Raw genomic sequence first — 20,684 nt, 5'->3', positions numbered from 1 at the left:
TTTGTGTCTCAGAGCGGTTTGTGACACCATGATATCAAATTATTCATTTAAATGTTCGTGCATAGTAGTTAAAGACACCTAATATAAAGTGGGACTGAATATTCATATATAAATTGTTAACGCACTAACAAACATGTAAATTAATTAAACAGAATTGAAATAGTCGAATTCAATGCAACAAAATATATTCGTATAAAAATTTTACATTGTGTACCAACAAATATTCTTGCGTGAATTGTTGTCTTCAATGCTTCTTTAGAAATTAAGGTTACACTTTATTTTACAGTATGTGTACTTACAGTAAACTTACAGTGTAGTTACCCAAGAAAGTACTGGTATTATAAGGTAACTACCTGGGTTAGGTTTAGGGTTAGTATCCAATTATTGTAATTGCTATAATAGTATGAACATGTGGAACAGAACTGTAAAATAAAGTGCTACCGAAATTAGGTTGCCCATTTGTAAGTCAAAGTCTAAGACCTTGTGTCACACCTAAATGAACTTTTATATATACCTCTCCATCAATGTAGACTCTAAATAAAGCTCATCTCTGTCATCTCTGAGACAGTTTTGATCATCATCTCAATCTTCTACTTCAGACCATCAAGTGTCTGATTTAATGCGTGTATTTCCACTGCAAAAGGTGAAAATCTTGTAATCACCCCCCTTAAGCCTGCAATTAGATCCCCATTTAGTCACAGGCACTCTTATCGTTTGTCCTCCCATTTCGGAGCAGACACGCTTTGACCTCTTTGTAAGCACCGGCCCATCGGCTAATGTCTATACATATAGAGGATGTTTCTGTGGCACAGCGGGGTCTCAGCCATCTTCAGCCCGACATGCTACGCTGAGAAGGGCGGTGACGTCGCGCATGCTAATGTTTTGAGAAGGCCTCAGTAGCCGCCGGGTTTGTCTCCCCCTCCATCGCCATCTTTCTCTGTTCCCGTGGTCAGAGAGGAAGCAGGTGGAGAGGTCAGAGCACTAATGAGATGCTCAGGGAGGGAACGACAGGAGTGTGCATGTGTAAATAATCTCTTAATTACAGGGAGATGCACACTGAATAGGAAACCTTTGGCTGTGATATCTTCATTTTCTTCCTTCAACCCCTCCACCCTTCCTCAGCTGTCCTCCCGTTTGCGCCGCGAAATCACATTTATGCAGTCATTAAAGCAAACTGCAAGATTGCTGTATAAAAAGACAATTTGTGATATTAAACTAGCTTTTATCTGTATGCAAATTCCACCCCCCCCCCCCCCCCCCCACACATATTTAAATACTTACGCTGAGATTCAGAGGGGGTTATGTTTTTGTAAATAAGCACGTAACTTGGTTAGGGTTTTGATAGAAATGATTAGCTATTAATTTATTTATTTAATATTTGCAATAGTTTATTTATTTAAAGGGGACCTATTATGCAAAATTCACTTTTACATGGTGTTTGAACATAAATGTGTGTTGGCAGTGAGTACACAACCACCCTACACTAATGGTAAAAAATCCACACTTTTTTTTATCCCCATAAATCATAAGCTGTGTCTCAGAACAAGCTGTTTGCAGATTCTATCAGTATGACGTCACATATGCTTATGCCCCGCCCACGACGACTGACTCTGCCCTATTAGCATAGACCCCGTCCTGAGGGAGCTGTACACAGTCCGCCATGTTTATCTCCATGTTTTTATGTATTCTTATTAAAGCTAAAGTTATTCAATACAGAGCAGTGAGTGATTTTCTGTTTTTTTGTTTGTATTCATATTAACAGCATACACAGCAGTAGGTACTGTACATTACGCTGCTGTCACTTTAATACAAAGATCTAATATACACATGTGATTTATTTAATTGCTATTTGCGTTCACAGACAACCTACTGTTTATGTGAAATTAACACATAACCTGTATTTGTGTGTATTTGACAGTTTAAGCGCGATACGAAGTGAAAGACAACTTAGTTTTAATACTCACAGGACGCGCAGTCTGACAGCCAGCTTTCTGTGCGCGTGTTGTTGAGGGATCAGAAAACAATATGAAGTTGAAATGGCTTTAAAATCCATGCAGGTAACAAACTTTCATAATGATGATGAACTGCAATGTCACGTGAGCGTGACCACAATAGAGACGATAATCAAAACTAAATAGATGTTTCTGACAGAGTATTCGAGGCACGAGCTGTAGAGGCTCCGCCCTCTTCTGTAAAGGCAGCAGCTCATTTGCATTTAAAGATACATGCACGAAAACAGCATGTTATTCCTTCTACTCAAAAATTTACAACATGGTATAATAAATGATCTATGGGGTATTTTGAGCAGAAACTTCACAGACATATTCTTGGGACAACTGAGACTTATATTACATCTTGTAAAAAGTAGTAAGCTGAGCTACAAGATCTAACATGAAGATAATTATTTTTCACCAGGTTGATTTTTGCCCAAGGAATCATGTCCATATATCAAGGGTTGAGCTCATTTTTTAAGGTCTCCCTTGCAGACATAAGATTCACCTAAGGCATTAACTGATTAGTTATTGAGAGCGACATAAAGAATGAAGCTAACCAGAAATATCAAAGAAATTTCTGGTCAGGTTTGGTTTAGCAATAGCTTAAAAAAAAGGGGATTTTTATTAAAAAGTTATCTGCGTAACACGTTCCTGGTGCCTCATTTATAAAATTTTGTGTAGGAACATCCTATAATTGATCTAAGATCATTTCTTAAATGTGCATATGTGTGATACAGAGCGTACTCAAAAAACATGCGTATGCCTCTCTTCCAGATGTGAAATCTATATCTGCATTATAGGTCATTTTATAGCCTATAGATTGGCTGAAATAATGTACAAGTGTGGAACCAAAGTGTACATACTAAATAATTTAACTTTAATGCTGTGTAATTATGCTAACGATTTTATTATTATTATTAATATTGCTGCTTACATGTCCAAATACCTGCAGTACTCCGACTGGCCCAAGGAAAACATGGGAAGACCACGAGTTCTTAGTGTGTATGTAATTCCAAAGAGAAAACTTCTGCTTCTGTTATACTGTATCTTGCTCTGCTCTATTCTGTTATGCAACAGCCATTTTCCAAGATACAACCAATTCCCAATAGCTAAAACTCCTCACTAAATATTCAGATTCACCAAAGATTGTGTCCCACAATATGCCAGAATATGTCCCGCCTTCTAAATAAAACAACCAATCACCAATGGTTTTTGTAACGTCATTAAGTCACATGCACATTGGCTGCTCTAGCCTGAAAAATGTGTTTTATTAGTGCTATTTGAGTATAAGAAACAACATTTATGGGTCAGGTTATTTGATATTTTGTTTCTGATTTGAAATATGTTCTTTAATTGTGAGTTCAGCAAGCAGTTTTTGAGATTTCAGGATTCCCCTAGATTACAATCTTGGATGCTCATAGATAATATAGAGTGAACAGACTTTCCTTGAAAAAGACTAAAATGGGCTGTGAATGCAGTTTCATGTTAACTTAAAATTCATATCTTTGTCTTTATCCTTAAGTAGGATATGAACTTTTTAAGAAACTAATAAAAAAATAATAATAAATAATATATATATTTATATATATAAATATTAAATATAAACCTGAAGCCTATTTTTAGGACAATTATGACTTTTTTTCATTAGTGGAATAAAAAAAGATTACATAATATTCATTACATCTGAAATATACGCATGATGAAATGCATGAAGAAAATTTAACTAATTTTAGGACCCTGCAGCAGACATTTATATTTTCCTTACTGCATTATAAACATATATCATATAAATGATAATTTGCCATTAATGCGCAATTGATAAGTTACTATTCTGATGAATTATAACAGTTGGATATAAAGTTTCCACTTCCCACTGTGCCTTTCAGTGTTAATTAGCTGAACTTTCTTCTGCTTGTGTGGCGTAACTCAATAACCTCTTTGTTCTTTTTAAAGAGGCAATTCACGTAAGTAGTTCTGCAAATTTAGAGTCTTAAAACTAATTCTTGCTCAAATCCCCTCCAGAGGTTAGTTTAACACCTCCTGTATCTTTAGCATCTCTGTGTCCTGTAGTTTAATCATACAGCGGGGCCAGGAGGAAAACCTCTGCAGATTTCTGTTATGAGTGGGCACCAAAAACACAAATCACACAACCTTAAGCTTTCTCTGCAGAATTACATGTCTGAACACAAGCAGAGAGGAATCCATAGGTGCATAACTAAAACCCTTCCAGCAACCGCAATTTACCAAGGGTCAATAGGGTCCGGTCACAAAGCTGTGAATTTTCTGTTCTCGTCTGTTTGACTTCAGTCCCGGCAGCAGAAAAGCAGAAGCACTACTCTTGTTGCTCAAGGTAAAACGTCTGAGACAGACAACAGTCAGACTTAACACCCTATTACCATATATGAGTAAAGCTTCTAACTGGAGATACGCAGACAGCACATCATGCCATCTGTTTGCTCTTGGCAGGAGAACAAGAGATTGTTTTTATGTTTCTTCAAAATCACGCCTGTTAGATAATGCATAATGTGGTCTGGAATATTGGGGTCACTGATTCATATTTTATTCACCCATATTTGACAGCAACATATAAACAAAAGTTGATCTCAGGAACAATCCTTCCCTTACAATAAAGTACAATGTATTACCATAAAACCACACCAGGGAAAACACTATAATAATATTTTTGGACTATACCATGGTATTCTTTGAATATACATTGAATATTGAATATACCAAAAATGTTATTATAGTGTTTTCCCTTTGTGTGGTTTTATGGTAATATACTGTATGATAATAAGATAATCTAAGAGTATGGTACCATGGTACTCAGGGTCATATATATATATATATATATATATATATATATATATATATATATATATATATATAAATTATGCAATAAACCGCAATTGACAACACAAATCATGGTAACTTATGTTTTTACATATATTAGATTCAACTTGATTTTTGGTCGTTTTAAGGGTTGTTTCTCCACTGCTCTCATTTGCATATCTTAACCCACAAAATGGATTCATGTGAAGTGTTTAATGTTTCCCCCTCTACACAGGTCACACATATAAGGTACATCTTGAATGCTTCAGCTAATAGGTGATTATGTTCATGATTCCTGCAATGTGATTCATTTAATGAACAGATTATTGGCATGATGACATACGGCCGATGAGACTTAGCTTCCCTCTGTGGACTTAGTCAGCACTGGAAATGACATCAATGCAGGAGCTGAGGTCACTTTTACTGATCTAATCTCCCTAAAGGATGCATTACGGAGCCAACACATGCTGAATGTCCTGCACACTGAAGTTTCTCACGGCATAGGGAACACATAAACAATATATCACAGTGGCTTGAGATAAGGAACTTATCATTAGAACTGCAGCACACACACACAATTTGACTGGTTAGCTTCATTTATTAGCCCATGCTGCTAACTACATCATTATGCTAGCTTGTTTCTCCGTTGATGGCTATTCAAAAGTAGGATCCATTAAACTTTTTGCAAGCTAGATATAAGCTAAATCTTAAAAATTTGATTTTGGCATAAACGAGTGAAATAAGCTTACGTTGTAATTTGGGATCTGTCCATAACCGACTGAACATGAAGCAAAGATGGCACCACTGAATTTGTCCAGTATATGGTATCTTTCTCCAGGTATATTAAAACTCCTTGCACACAGGTACCAGATCTCCAGTAAATCACTGAAGCATGACTGAGTCTATTTAAAGCCTAGCGAGATAGGGGATAGTACATCTCTAGGGGATAGTACATCTCTCAGCTTTATATTCTCCGGTGTGTGTGATTATTTGTCATAGAAGAATAATAAGTCATGTCTTTAAGTGGATCACTGGATTGGATGTTTAGATTACAGTGCATATTAGAGATATGAGATTATTGATTGTCTTATGCCCTAAAGAGACTCACTTAGTATGTCCAAGACAAAAGTAAATGCTAAACAGGTTGATTCTTTATGGATAATAATAATAATAATAATAATAATAATAATAATAATAATAATAATAATAATAATAATAATAATAAATATAGCTGCAAGCAGCCATTACCGGGGCCAAGTGCAAGAAGCGGCAACAGATGCCATCATGGGTGGGAGTGGCAGACCAACTGCAGCAAGGAGCAATTAAAGACATTTTAATAGAATTTGGCAAAATGGCTGGTAAATCATATATACAGTAACTTTTAAGATGATTTAATGGTTTATCACTTTCGACAAATAGGTGCCGCAGTTATGAAATCGATGTGATGTGGTCGTGAGGTGACAATGACACATACAAAGTTTGGTGTCAAAATGTGAAGGCATTGCAGAGATAAATACTTAATAGTCATTTTGGCAGCATGCCTCAACTTTGCTGCTGCGGTATACGAAAACGGTTTAGTCTATCGTCACAAAATCGATAACTTTTAGTCGGCATGGTCTTGAGATGATATGATTCGATTTTGGTGAAAATCGGACGAATGGTCTAGGAGTAGTTCGAAAAGAAGGTTTTGAAAGTAAATAAAGATGGCGGACAGGAAGTTCGTCCAAATACGTCAATCTTGGTATCTATGTCATTACAATAGGCATATCTATTCAAAAGTTATTAGCATTTTTGGAAATTTAATTATAACTTTTGACCAACAGGTGGCGCTGTCTCGAAATCTTTTGAGTACCTTCAGGGGATGGTGCTGGTGGCAAATTCTGAGTTTCTCAATGTTACAGCAATGCATTTGTTAAGTATAGCATTTTACATCACAAAATTGTATTGAAGTCAATGGTAATTTCATGTTTTGTTCTATTATAGCACCACCAAGAGGCAAAATCTCAAAAAAAAATTTCATGTGTCCTCGGAATGAGCCAGTACATGTGTGTACCAAGTTTGGTGAAAATATCTCTGTTCGCTTCGGAGTTATATAAATTTATGTGAAAAAACACGTCAAAAATGACTGACACGTGACTTTGATTGAATTTTACTACCCCTTACTATCAATATTTTGGCATTTGGGCAGTAAATTTTAGTTAACGAGCTATGGTTCCAAACTTCTGATGGTGGTTTTGTCTCGATCGGACTAACGGTTTCGAAGATATATGCAAATGTTTTTTAAGCGCTAAATCACAATGCTACACAAACTGTAAGATGAAACCTAGCATGTTGGGTATCTGCGGACTCGGCAAGGATTCAGGAACTTAAGGAGATGACTCAGTCAACCACAGTAAACCACAAATCAGTCAACCACAGCCAGAGTTATAAGCATTTGAAAAATATATTTTACCACTAGGTGGCGCTTTCAAAACTTCTCAGGCTCCTTCAGGGCATCGTACTGATGACCCATACCGAGTTTTGTAACAATTTGTTCATGCGTTCAGAAAATACATAATTTTAGCACATAATTCAAAATGGCCCACAGCCAAAATTGCCGATCTGGGAAAATTGGATATCAGTCGACTCGACATGATGCCCTGAAATTAACGAGACCACTTTTATGATTTTCGGACAAACCGTTCAGAAGTTAAAAGCAAAAATAGCCATTTTTTATCTCCGGACCAGTAGTTGGCGCTGGGCCGAAACGCAGCATGAAGCCTCAGGTCATGCTTGTGATGACATGTACCAAGTTTGGTCTCAATACGATAAAGCATTGCGGAGATACAGCCTTACGTCTGTTTTTGCAAGCGCTACATAAAATTTGTTCGTGCTTTTATCAAAAACGGTTTGACGAATCAACTTGAGTTCCATAACTTTTGGTCCGCAATGCCTGAAGATGATCTGGTGCAGTTTTGGTGAAAATCGGACAAACCGTCTAGGAAGAGTTTGAAAAAGTAGTTTTTTTGAACAATTCAAATGGTGGCCATATTTTGTTGACGGAAAATGACGTCAAAGGGTGCAATCGAATCGTCATGAGCTCAGGAAAAAGAGGAAAAAATAATTTTGTTGGAATTTTGTTGATAGGCCTTACGGTTCAAAAGTTATTAGCATAATAAAAGTGAAATTTTGGACAGGTGGTGGCGCTAGAGGCAATGAGTTAGAGACACCAAAATTGGTGTATTTAATGTTGGGACTGTCCTCTATCAGAATGTCAAACCAAAACAACTTTCCCGCAAACGGTTCTATGGGCTGCCATAGACGCCCAGTCGGAAGAAGAAGTAGAAACGGAAGAATAATAAGAACCCCGAACAGATACAATAGGTGCCTCCGCACCTTCGGTGCTTGGCCCCTAAATAAAAGATTCTCTAGCGAATGCATCCATATTCCACTGCTTGCTTTTAAATAAAGACATTTAATCAATTTCTTTTGACAAAGAATAATATAAGGTTGAGTGTTATTTTAGTATCATTGAGATATACTACTATAGTTTTTAATTAATTTTAAATATTATTTTGAATATATACACAGAATATATTTTCTGTTTCCGGTTTGATTTTAGTTCAAGTTTTAGAAATGTTGTTTTTCACTATTAAACATATTATTATCACTACATCCACCAGCAGGGAATAACAGCTCATGCTAAAGAGCCAAACTAGTATCCACTGCATAAGGTCAGGGAATATTTTTTGCAAAACAAGTCTAAACCGGGCCAGCAAAAAAACACCTTTGCATTTGAGCCATGATCTGTAGACCTAGAATCCAAACTCTACATAAATAAGAGAAGAAAGCACCTGCTGCAGACATAAGGAATTGTTGAATCCTGGACAAGTATTGATTGTTTCCAGCATGAAGAGCCAGAGTGAAAGTGGCACATATTCAGTTTGCTCCAGAGATCTATGATACTCCGGGATTCTGGAAGCCCCATGCCGAGTGACTCCGAGCTCAGGGTTGTTTGCACACAGGGTAGGGAGGATAATCCTGAGGGTATATTCCACCTCCTATAGGTTCCGGATCCAGCTCCCTCTGTTTCTCTCGATGCACCCAGCGGTGCGAACGGGATCAGCGGAGTTTGTACGTGCTCCGAGTTTGAGGGTCATTGAGTGCACAGCGGAGCACATCTCCATCGGTCCACACAACATTGCGTTCCTCCCTGCGACGTGTCTCATTTATCTTTTACATGGACTGTCTGCAGGAAACAGACACTCTTTTGCTTTAGCAAAGCTGTTGAGGTCCTGGAGTTACTAAATAAAAGTGCACGGGATAATAAAAGTATAACTAGATATTTGTCTGTGCTGGTTGCTGCTGCAATGCCTGGGTAGTTGCTGCTTACTGGCCTAAAGAGTCAAAAGAGCACTTAAATTGAACTGAAAATCATGAAAGTGGGTCTTCTCACCCTAAAGGTCAGAAGCCCCTCGGGGGAAGATTCTGTCATGGCAAATGTCATCTGATATTTGCAGAATATGTAAAGCACATTTAGTTATTGTATTTTATTTTTGATTGTCTGTGTAAAAGTTTCTAATGTAAAATTTCAGTCCATGATATTTACATTCTATGATATGCACTATATCAGTCTACAATTTATATTTTTAATAGGGCTGTGGATAAGTCGGATATGGGATTTCAATTAGAAAAGCATCAAATAGACAATACAAAATGCTTTAGAAATATATTTATATATTTCTTTCTAAAGCTTTTTGTATTGTCTATTTGATGCTTTTCTCATTTAACACAATAATGACTTTAAGTGATCTTTTGGGGTTAATTTCTCAGCCAAATTTGATGTGTGAACTAAGTTTTTAATAATTAATTAGAATAATTAATCACCTCATCATGTAATTAATTAGATTCAAATTTTTTTATTACTTATAGGTTGGAGATCTTTGAAATGTACTAATTCATTGAGCTATTAACTCTTAAATTAATGATTAAAAAATAATGAAAACTCAAGCATAATATAATATATAAAATCAAAATAACATAAAATCAGCAACAATATGCCAGAGGGTGACCATACAATTCTAAATGAATCAGTGAAGTTCAGATTAAAAAAAGTCAAGATTAATAAGAACATCATCATTCAATATATATTGTGGTGTCTATTGTCCTTATATAGTATAATTAGTTGCATAAATTATTGGGGAAATACTTGCACCAGCGATGTAAATATATTTTGAATCTAACAACAAGGATTCACTCACACATTTAACACCGCTCTTTCTTGCACTCTATTGAAAAGGTCCACCTGAGGCTAACAATAAAGTCTAATCTATGTCCATCCACCCCTCCACTCCCAGCCGACCCAAACTGCACCCATAAGCTTGTTTTGGCCTCTGCCGATACTCTGTCAAAAAGGTCCATTTGCTGTCTGAGGTAATCACTTCCATTAGCATTTATCAGCGTGCCCGTCCGGGGACCACTTTAGAGACATCTGCTTTCTGCAGCGCTCTAAAAGGCTATCCGCTCCGCCCCGCGGGCCTCGCCGCGCAGACAGCAGAGCACCGGGGCTTTAATTGATGTCTTTTAGGGTTTGCTAAGGTATTAGTGGCTAAACCACCCTTTCTCCTGATACAATCCTCCATTCCTGCTTCTTCCCTAAAGGGTCGACTCGAGACCGCGGTGGGAGGGGAGTGGAAACCAGACTGCACTCCGGTGTCGCTCCAAACTGTGTTCCCTTGGCCCGGCCACTCTCTTCGGGAAAAAAAAAACAAGGCATTTGCCAAAAAGTGGGAAATTCCAGAAGCTTTTTAATGGAGCGTGGTGCCAAACCCTTGACAGGGACGGGTGATGCCAGCTCTGATGAGGCATGGTGGCACCGGGCACGTATCCGAGCAGGGCCCACTGGCAGACTGGCAAAATTAAATTGCGGGATATAGGATGCCATTGACAACCTTCCCGTGCCAGATGTCTTCCGTAGGAGAGCTAAATGCCCTTCTCTAAAAATGAAGAGTGATTTAAACCAGTTATGATTATAAATGTGCACATACTCCTAAAAATAAAGGTTCCAAAAGGGAGTTTTCGCATCACATGCCACAAAATAACTAATTTGGGTTCTCCAAAGAACTTTTCAGTGAACGTTTTTAAAACAACCAGAAGAACCTTTTGTTCCATGTTCCATGGATTTTAATGTTCTTCATAGAACCAGATGCCAATAAAGAGCCTTTATTTTTAACAGTGTATAAGCAATGTTCCAAAACCTAGTAAGCATATAAGACATTTATAGGTAACTTCCCAGATTTTCCAAAAAGCAGGTAGCATAATTATGTTGTCTTTTAAGTTACCGTATTTTGGGCAGATCATATGGAAGCATTGCAGTGACGTCAATCCCAGAATGCACTGCGACAAGCTCTGTGGAAAAAATACATTCTATTCATACAGATATCATTCGGAAGCTTAAAAGCTCAACATTCATCCTGTGAAAATTTTGAAATTGGATATTCCGTTACCATGAAAATGGTACTTTAAAACTTAGTGGGCGGTGTCATGTTCCATATTAGAACATTTATTTTAACTATTTTATAATCAAGAATTTTTTCTAATCTTGACCAAACACATTTTGGTCTGAAACTAAAGATTCCATATTTGGTGACTGTTTTGTGATAGAAGTGATACTATAAATAAATTCAGATAAAACATTCAAATGATTTGAAATGATCATAAAAGGTAACTATATTATTCTATTTATACCGAAGATATTTATGTTGTCTCGAGAGGATCGATCCCTCACATAAAATATTGAAAAGTGCTTAGAGATAAGTGACTTTATTTAACAAGAAATTGAATGTGCATCATAATCTTTGAAGTGGAAAACATGGACTGTTAGCAAATAGTTGTGTAGGAGAGCAGAACTATTTGTTTTTCCGCTCATCTGAACATGAGCAGAAATGCTGAATGACAAGCAGTCAGTGTTCAGTCACAGCACTCATTCAAACAACGAGAGCAAATAATATTATCCACGCAGAAACATCATCTGGACGCATCATTATAATGCTATGCTGTTAAAACAAACAACACGGATCCAAAATATGTTTATAAATCCAAACTTTCTTACATTTATAAGAAATGTATTTGAAATGTTTTATGTAAATTAAAAGCTGTTAAAGGATTGATCATGCTCAATAATTGTTGGTCAGTAAATGATAAATAAAAACATTATGATGTTTGATTATTTGCTGATTAGGACTAAATGCTAAAAATGATGCCAGTTGAATATAAAGTCAAAGGGCTATATTGCAAAAAATCTTCCATTTAATAGTTATCACACTGTAAAAAAAAATTGCTACCTTAAATTTTTAAGTACAATCAATTTAAATTACAAAATTACATTAATGTAAACTGACTTAAATGAGTTGAATATTGTATAACATCATAAAGTTGAAAATGGCTTAACTTATATTGATGAGTTACAGCATTGTAAAAACATATATTGTCATAACTTATTTACAGACTATTAGTATCAATAATGACCTTGATGTTATAAAATATTGGCATTAGATTGAAAGGAAACCGTTAAATCAGCTAATACAATTGTGTACATGCATTGATATCACACAAATAATTTACCCCAAAACCAGATATCCAAACCACATTTGATAACTCTTCTGGTGGTTGTCTTAACCTTACAGTGTTTAGATGCTCTGACAATACAGCGAGGAGCATCAGGCTAAAGGGAACACGCACCGGCTACCGAGTGTCAATCCCGTGACGGCATTAAAATGGCGAGAAACTTAAGAACCACCAAACCGAGGGAATCGAGACTTTCCGGAAAAGCAATTACAAATACTTGACAAGACAAGTGTTTGCAGCATTCAGGAGATGTCTGTGGCAAATCTGCAGTACCTTACATGGCTTTAAAGAGATGTTAGGACCAAAAGATTCACTCTGATCAAAGCCTCGCCACACAGGAGAACACGGTACATGGTGCCGAGGCAAATCTCAACAGCGCTGTTCCTTCAAAGAGACACAACTGTGAGTGGGGTTGTCGAGCCTTTGTGAGATAACAAAAGGGACCAACCTTTGGTGGGCTAAAAATATCCTTCAGCCCACAAAACAATTACACTGATGGACCAAGGTGGCGCAACCCCCAACCTCCTCGCTTCTCCTGCCTCATGACATCCGTCTCAGAAGAGCAGAAAGGAAGAAGTTCAAAACAAAAACAGGATCTCCTACTGGCACAAGCGTGCTCGGAGACGTTCCAACAGCTTTACTTCCTTTGAATGCTTGAGATTACATGGAAGAATCGATTGAGAGATGCAAAAGGAGACAATGACAAGCTGTCTTTGACACAAGCGCAATCATTTTAACATTTTTGTTAATAGTTGAAGGGATAGTTCACCCAAAAATGAAAATTCTGTCAGTAATTACTCACCCTCATGTTGTTCCAACCCCGTAAGACCTTCGTTCATCTTCGGAACACGAATTAAGATATGTTTGATGAAATCTGAGAGCTGGATCACTCCTCCATAGGCCTCTAAGGGATTGAAACTTGCCAGCCCTGAAAAGTTATAAAAGACATCATTAAAATTGTCCAAGTGACTACAGTGGCTCAATCTTAAGTTTATCAAGCGATGAGAATACTTTTTGTGCGCAAAAAAAACAAAAATAACAACTTTATTTCAACTATTCATTTCCTTCTCTGTGGGCCTCGAGTCAGTTAACATAGTGCCTAAGCGTAGAGCTACGTCACACGTAGGCTCACTATTGGACGACGCTGGTCATGTGTGTGATGCGTGTGACGTACAACACAGAAACACTGCGCTATATCACTAGTGAACTGACAAGGCCCACAGAGAAGGAAATTAATAGTTGTCGTCATTTTTGTTTTGTTTTTGCGGACAAAAAGTATTCTCGGCGCTTGATAAACTTAAGATTGTCTGTAGTCCACTGTAGTCACTTGGACTATTTTAACGATGTCTTTAATAACTTTTCGAGGAACAAGTTTCAATCCCTTAGAAGCCTATGGAGGAGTGATCCAGCTCTCAGATTTAATCAAAAATATCTTAATTTGTGTTCCGAAGATGAACGAAGGTCCTATGGGGTTGGAACAACATGAGGGTGAGTAATTACTGACAGAATTTTCATTTTTGGGTGAACTATCCCTTTAATGGTTGTTTCTAAACCTATAGATAACACTTTCTACATATAGGCAGCTGCCTTCCAAAGGGGTTAACAGCGATTTACAGTGACTAAACAACTGGATGATATTTTCAAGAGTTAACCCTTAAATGCTTTGAGCCATTAAATGCCATTCATTATTACACATTCAGGTCTTTAGTGACCCAGATCTAGGCTAACACGGGTGGATCTAACTGCCGCATTAGTATAAAACTCTCCTATTATAATAACGATACAAAAGAAGAAAATAAAGCCTTTTTCGTTACCTTTTAGAACTTGGAAGGGTTCAATTTGAGCATATGCTTTTTACTATCATCACTGTCCACGTCAGAGCTTATTTCCCCAGTACATTCATATCCGACTCATATTCGCAACCTCTGACATACTCAAAACTATCATTTTCAACGTCTGAAAAATTTTGATGGCCAGATCCACCATCAAATGACAGTGACAGTAATATTTGATTGCGTTCAGTACTTGCTCTGCAGTAAATCGCTGAGCCATTTCAAGTTTTGTTGACGATAGGCTACCTGTTTTCTTTTGTTTTATGCCTGTGCTCTGCACTAATGAGTGAAATTCATTAGAAAACAGACTTTCTTTTATACATTTTTTCTTGTTATATTGTTTAAAATCAATTGATTGAGGAATACTAAGACGACTGATGTGTAACCTTATAAATAATAACGTATATAAATAATTCAAAGGAATGGGGGTGTCATCCGATGGCTATTTTCGCTTAAACAAAATCTCATAAGAACTTTAATTTTTGTGACATCACCTTCAAATTTGGTACACAACTTGGTTAGACACATGGCTTTCAGTTTATATTAATTGAAAGTTGAAATTGAAAATGGTGTTAGAATTGTCTGCATTTTGAGCGAGATCATGCATTGATCGTTCATCTTATTCATGAGATGATGCCTTTTGTACTGCTGGAAGTTAAATACAAATATTTCCCCTCCATAATGTTAGTTTTTAAAGCAATGGAAGAATTGATTTCTTAATTAGAACAACATATTTTTTAACCGCAATCTTTTGCATCCCAGCCAACCATTAACATTAGCATTAGGAATGCCTTCTTTGGTCAATAACCACTTGGCGACAAAATTGCTGTGTGTGTGAATGGCTCTCGAGGCAACATCCTTACCCAAATACAACCTCACAAGTGACAAATTTGGAATCATCGACTATAGGCAGCAAAACTGTTGATTACAGTTGATTCAGTTTGACATTAGCGATATGCTAAGCTAACAGTGTGACACTTTAATAAAGCATAAAAATGCATAGCACACAAATGTTGGGTGAAATAATTGTAATTACACGACACTATTATTAATATAGATGTTCCAGTTTGGAATGAAGTATATATAAATTAAAAAGAGCATTTCTGTTGTCTGACTTGGGTGATTTATTTTTCATGGATCTTAATGAATTCTGTGATTGCATTCAACACTGCTTTGCTTGGTCAAACACTTTGGACTTCACTGCAAAAAATAATAATATATGTACTGTGTGTATATATATATATATATATATATATATATATATATATATATAAACTGCATGTGTACATATACATATTAACAAACATAATGTTTAATCAATTTAAGAAAAAAAACCAATCCCACATTTTAGAAGGGAAGTTACTGATGTTTTGCAGAGTTAATGTCTATAAATGTGATGCTTACAAAAAATATTGAAAGATTCACTTTTAAGAAATATGAGGATTCTGGATAGTCAAAACACTTCAAGTAATAAATGTCTCAGGCTTGATAACAAGATACTTGAAAATGACAGAGGTGGACACAGTGTATGGGGAAACCTTCTTTAGAACATGTCAGTTTCTCAATACATGTGCATCTTGTACATGCAATAAGCCGCTGCAAATTTAAATAATTACGAAATCCCTCACAGACAGCAGTGCATTCATATGCAGAGAGGAAACAGATATGAATATATACAGTGTGTTTATTTGATGAAATGACTGACAGTGCTGTTTCCATGCAAGTCTGCGAGGTTTGATTACGCGCTGAGACCAGCCTACAGGACAGAAAGTGATGTGCCTTTATTAAAACACCGCCGCAGTCACTGAATGCATACAGATGCCATAATGTAATAGATAGCATCACACGTCGAGTAACAGAGCGGCAAGAAAGAGCGAAAGGGAGGGAGAGTAAAAAATAAAGTCTGTCGGCTCAGTTCATGTCGCCGCGCTGGAATTTGCATGTTATCAGAGGCAAAATATCTCAATCAAAATGTCACCCGCCGCCTGCAGTCCTCGGCTGGGCTTTGATGGCGCAGAGGCCAATTTTTGTAAAGTGGAGCTCAATGCAAGGACTCTCCAAGGGACAGAACAACTTCCATCCTAGAATTTGATATGGAGAAAGAAAGAAGTCGGGGAATTGTGTACCTTTGCTTAGGTTTAATGCACACCAGCTCACACAGTTGGCAAACAAATGTCAGAATCAAAAGATCAAACAGTGACTTAGCTTATACCACCAATATAGATATAAATGGTTTTGTTTTGAAAGTATATTTTTGTCATTTTTGCCTATTTTAAAGGAACTGTTCACCTACAAGAAAAGATTCTTGGTCACAAATAGCCAGGAAATGCCTCCAGATTCAAACCTGAGACACCAACATGAGCACCAGAGCTCAATCTATCAGCTCTTCAAAATTTCAAGAGGTTTCTAAAAACCAGTCAGGATACTTAGCACTTTCTCTAGACTACTTCTGTCTCCCTCATTACCAGAGTGTGAAAACGCCTGTATCCGTGATTAATTTTAACGCTTAAACATTTCACTGGACCCAGATATTAAAGTAGCAGTTTAGAAAAAGTGCTAAAAACTTGCAACACTTGTATAACAGAATGATGAATTAGTCTAGCTGTGTCCATCTGTCTGTGTGAGTGGATTTGTGTAGCGCCCTCTGTTGAAACTCACTGATATGATGCTCAAAGTTCACAGTGAAACACACATGATGAGATCAAGTCCTGAATCAGCAGGACCAAATACCATCCTGTCCTTCCTCCTTAGGGTCTGTTCACTGGTATTTCCATCTCATCTCAGTGACCTTTACCTGTTAAGCTCTGGTATCAGAGTGTCCTCAAACACACACAGACACACTCAATGGAGTTACATAACCAGTCAAGTACACACACACACACACACACACACACACACACACACACACACACACACACACACACACACACACACACACACACACACACACACACACACACACACACACAAACACACACACACACAATCTTACAAAACATGCACATGCACAAGTAAAACATCAGGTTTTAGGAACAAATTCATTATTATAAGTGATCATAATATTGTACTATTTAAGTGACTGTTGTCTGACAAAGATGCTCGAATTTACTTTATTTCAAAAATATGTTTTCTAAGATTCAAGCTAGGATCCTCGAAAAGCATAAGCAGGTCCGCTTAGATTCTGTGGCCACAGAATTCAACAGAAAGTGAATTACTGCCATTCACAAATGTATTCACATTACCAGTTCCTTGCACTGTTGTTTGTAAATAGACAGATCGATAGATAGACAGGCAGAGTTAGATATATACAGACAGAGAGATGGATAGAGACAGACAGACAGACAGACATGATAGATAGATAGATAGATAGATAGATAGATAGATAGATAGATAGATAGATAGATAGATAGATAGATAGATAGATAGATAGATAGATAGATAGATAGATAGATAGATAGATAGATAGATAGATAGATAGATAGATGTTTTAGTTTGTTAAATTATTTTGGAGAGGACTGCCGCCACACTTACAATATTCAGTTCCCCCTCTCACTCCTGTCTTTGATAGGAAGATGACACACACACACACACACACACACACACACACACACACACACACACACACACACACACACACACACACACACACACACACACACACACACAAATCAAATCGATTATTACACAGTACAGTGGATAATCTATTACTATCAATGTTCTGGGGACCGTGTCCTTTTGAAGCATAGCTAGAAATGCCTTCTCAATCTCACACTCCACTCTTCATGCACAAGCACGGCACAACAAAGAAGCTTCACAATGCATGTCAAATTCCCGCTCCAACTACACCGTGCAAACGCCACGAACAGTCAACCGGCGACAACAAACCCGCGGTTAAGCTAAGTGTCACCATCAGAAAACGGCCCATACAACAATACGGCCCGCCAGCATGTTGTGGGTCTTCATAAGTCCTGTCGGTATGAGCTCAAAGCTCCAGACTCTGGCAGCTCTTTTTCTTGTTTGTGACGTGATACGAGGCTGTTTTTAGATTTAGGGGAGGTGTGGGCCGGCTCGCATCCATTAAAGAGAAGGTGCTGGGAACTCTAATACATTTGTCACTTTAGCCTGGAAGTTCTAAATGTCAGACACCACGATTTCTCAGCACACATCCCTCCTGCTCAGTAAAGACAGAGGCGAGATATTGTATCGAACAAATACAAAGCTCTGAGCTAATGTTGCTGTTTATTACAGCTGTCCTGATAAATGGCTTCTGCCACAGAAGTTTCAGTCCATCGCACAAGATCCCACCAGACCTCACTCTTGTCGAAATGTGCACTGGAAGAGAAGACAAAAATGCTGAATTTATACTTCTTGATCATACATTACACTACGTGTTGCTTCAGTGATGTAGTGCATTTCCATTTCAATGCATTCGGCATTGCAATTCAAGTATGCATTTTATTAGTTCATGCATTCCCTAAAAATCAAACCATGACCCAGACCCTGCTAGCACCATGCTCTACTGTTTGAGCTAAAGCAGTAAATAATTTTTTTATTAAATATAGTTGAGCATCACCACCCTGAGCATTTATGGAGCATATAAGCGGTAAAAATGGGTCATTCAGATCATAATGGTTCTGACATCACCTGAGTGAATTAGCATATGACCACTCATGTTTGCATATCAATGCCTATACAGCATTCAGCAACTTTTTGATGAACAAAAGTATGATTTACTACAGTCTGTAAATCATATTGTTTGTTTGTCTTAAAGGTATAGTAACATAAATAGCTGATTTAAAAGAATAGCCTACAACAAAAAAAAGGATATTCTGTCATTATGTCGTTTCAAACCTGCATGATATTTGAGTGACAACTTTAATTCGAAGGGTTAAATGTTAAATTATCGTGGAGAACCGAATAAAACCAATTTATGTATTTACTGGGGTAAAGCATGACCTGAGATATTTTCAATTGTGACATTTTCTTGAAAATTAGGCATATTTCCCAGTAATTCTCATTAAAATAACATTATAATGTAGTATATTTTTTGTTTGATTTTTAACAATACCTGTAATTCGAAGGCTCAGATGGTCAAGTGATGTAGAACTGAATAAAGATCTCGACAAACATCTGAAATAGAGTTTTGGGGAGAAGTGCCTGTAAATACAGTACACTGACACACACAGGTATCGAGTCTTTAAAATGTTGAAATGTGAAGCAGACTAGTGGATCATCATTTAAATTCCACTCTGACTCTTGGCTCAAATCCAGATGTCAGACAATGGATTGAAATTAAAGCCAAAGCTAATTGGAAAACATGCCTGACAAAAACCTCACGGTTAGCCATGTTCAAGCTACGTGACCCTCACTCGCCAAAGAGTGGATACAGCTGTGACCCGAACAGAAGAGCAATGTTTTTCAGAACATCATTAACATTAATGGAGGCACAATCAATCAAAGAAGATTTGAATCTCAAATTTTTTAATATTCCATTCACCTGAACACTTCAAACTACATTTCTGTGGCTGCCTGTGAATCCTGATAAGTTGGCTGCGTTTCCGCGTAGCTACGCTTCCTCGCCTAGTCGGGAGAATGCATTAATTAATACATTTGTTTGCGACAGGCACAATTATGCTGTTGTTCAGTGTGTACTTTAACAAGCAGAAAGGACTTTTTAGAAATGTCTGGCTGCTGAAGTGAGCGTTAAGGCCAGCACCCTCGTCATCTCTGCAAAGGAGACACGTCAGCACACCCCCACACGCTTAATACGCCACTGATGATCGTTTGCACTGGCCTCGAGTTCACACCACTGGTGCGAGATTGATGCCATGTTGATTTTTAATGATGTGCGCTACGACACAAGCGGAGAAGGGGGGCGCGCCATGCATCCTGCACTGCGACCATGCAAAATGTCATTCTAATTATCTCACCAGCCAGCCAATGAGGAAGTAAACATTTACACTAACCTGTGACCCCTGAAGCCGAGACACGGGGCCCGCATTCGGAGTGGAGCCCGATTTATTGGCAGACTCTGATCTGCCCGGCGACTAATCAAACCAGCCGGCAGCGTTTGGCTTCCATCCGTCTGTAAACAACACAGACTACGTGATATCTACATAACAAATATGAACTATCACCCTCGTAGGTGAACGCATGAGACCCCAATTATTCCAGTCTCCTTCAAATGTTTTTCACGTGTTGCCGATCTGCAGATTGCCCTCATTAACCCCAACCGGTATTACTGTATTAATACAGTACACAAGGGAATTGCTTACAACAGTGCTAGTCAAATAAGATTGACAACAAGACTTTTTTTATTAATATGCAAGTTCACAAGTGTGCAATTACAGATAAGTACATGTTACTATAAGTTGGCTTACCGATGAGTATAAATTATTTGGCAAAAAAATTAGATTAGATT

General features: G+C 37.5%; 1 long non-coding RNA gene across 1 annotated transcript; it reads right to left on the bottom strand.

Moving 5' to 3' along the window:
• Positions 1–8,378: 8,378 nt before the first annotated feature.
• Positions 8,379–11,235, bottom strand: LOC143752101 (uncharacterized). Its single transcript, XR_013207325.1, has 2 exons — positions 11,147–11,235; positions 8,379–10,801 (listed from the first exon to the last, which is right to left on the bottom strand). It is a non-coding gene; the product is annotated as an uncharacterized LOC143752101 (long non-coding RNA).
• Between the last annotated feature and the right edge of the window lie 9,449 nt (positions 11,236–20,684).

The sequence above is a fragment of the Siphateles boraxobius genome, unplaced genomic scaffold (assembly GCF_051911475.1).
Source record: "Siphateles boraxobius isolate OS27281-9 unplaced genomic scaffold, OSU_SipBor_1 26, whole genome shotgun sequence".
Lineage (NCBI taxonomy): Eukaryota > Metazoa > Chordata > Actinopteri > Cypriniformes > Leuciscidae > Siphateles > Siphateles boraxobius.
Note: the sequence above shows the minus strand (reverse complement) of the source record. Positions and strands in the feature narration are given on the sequence as shown.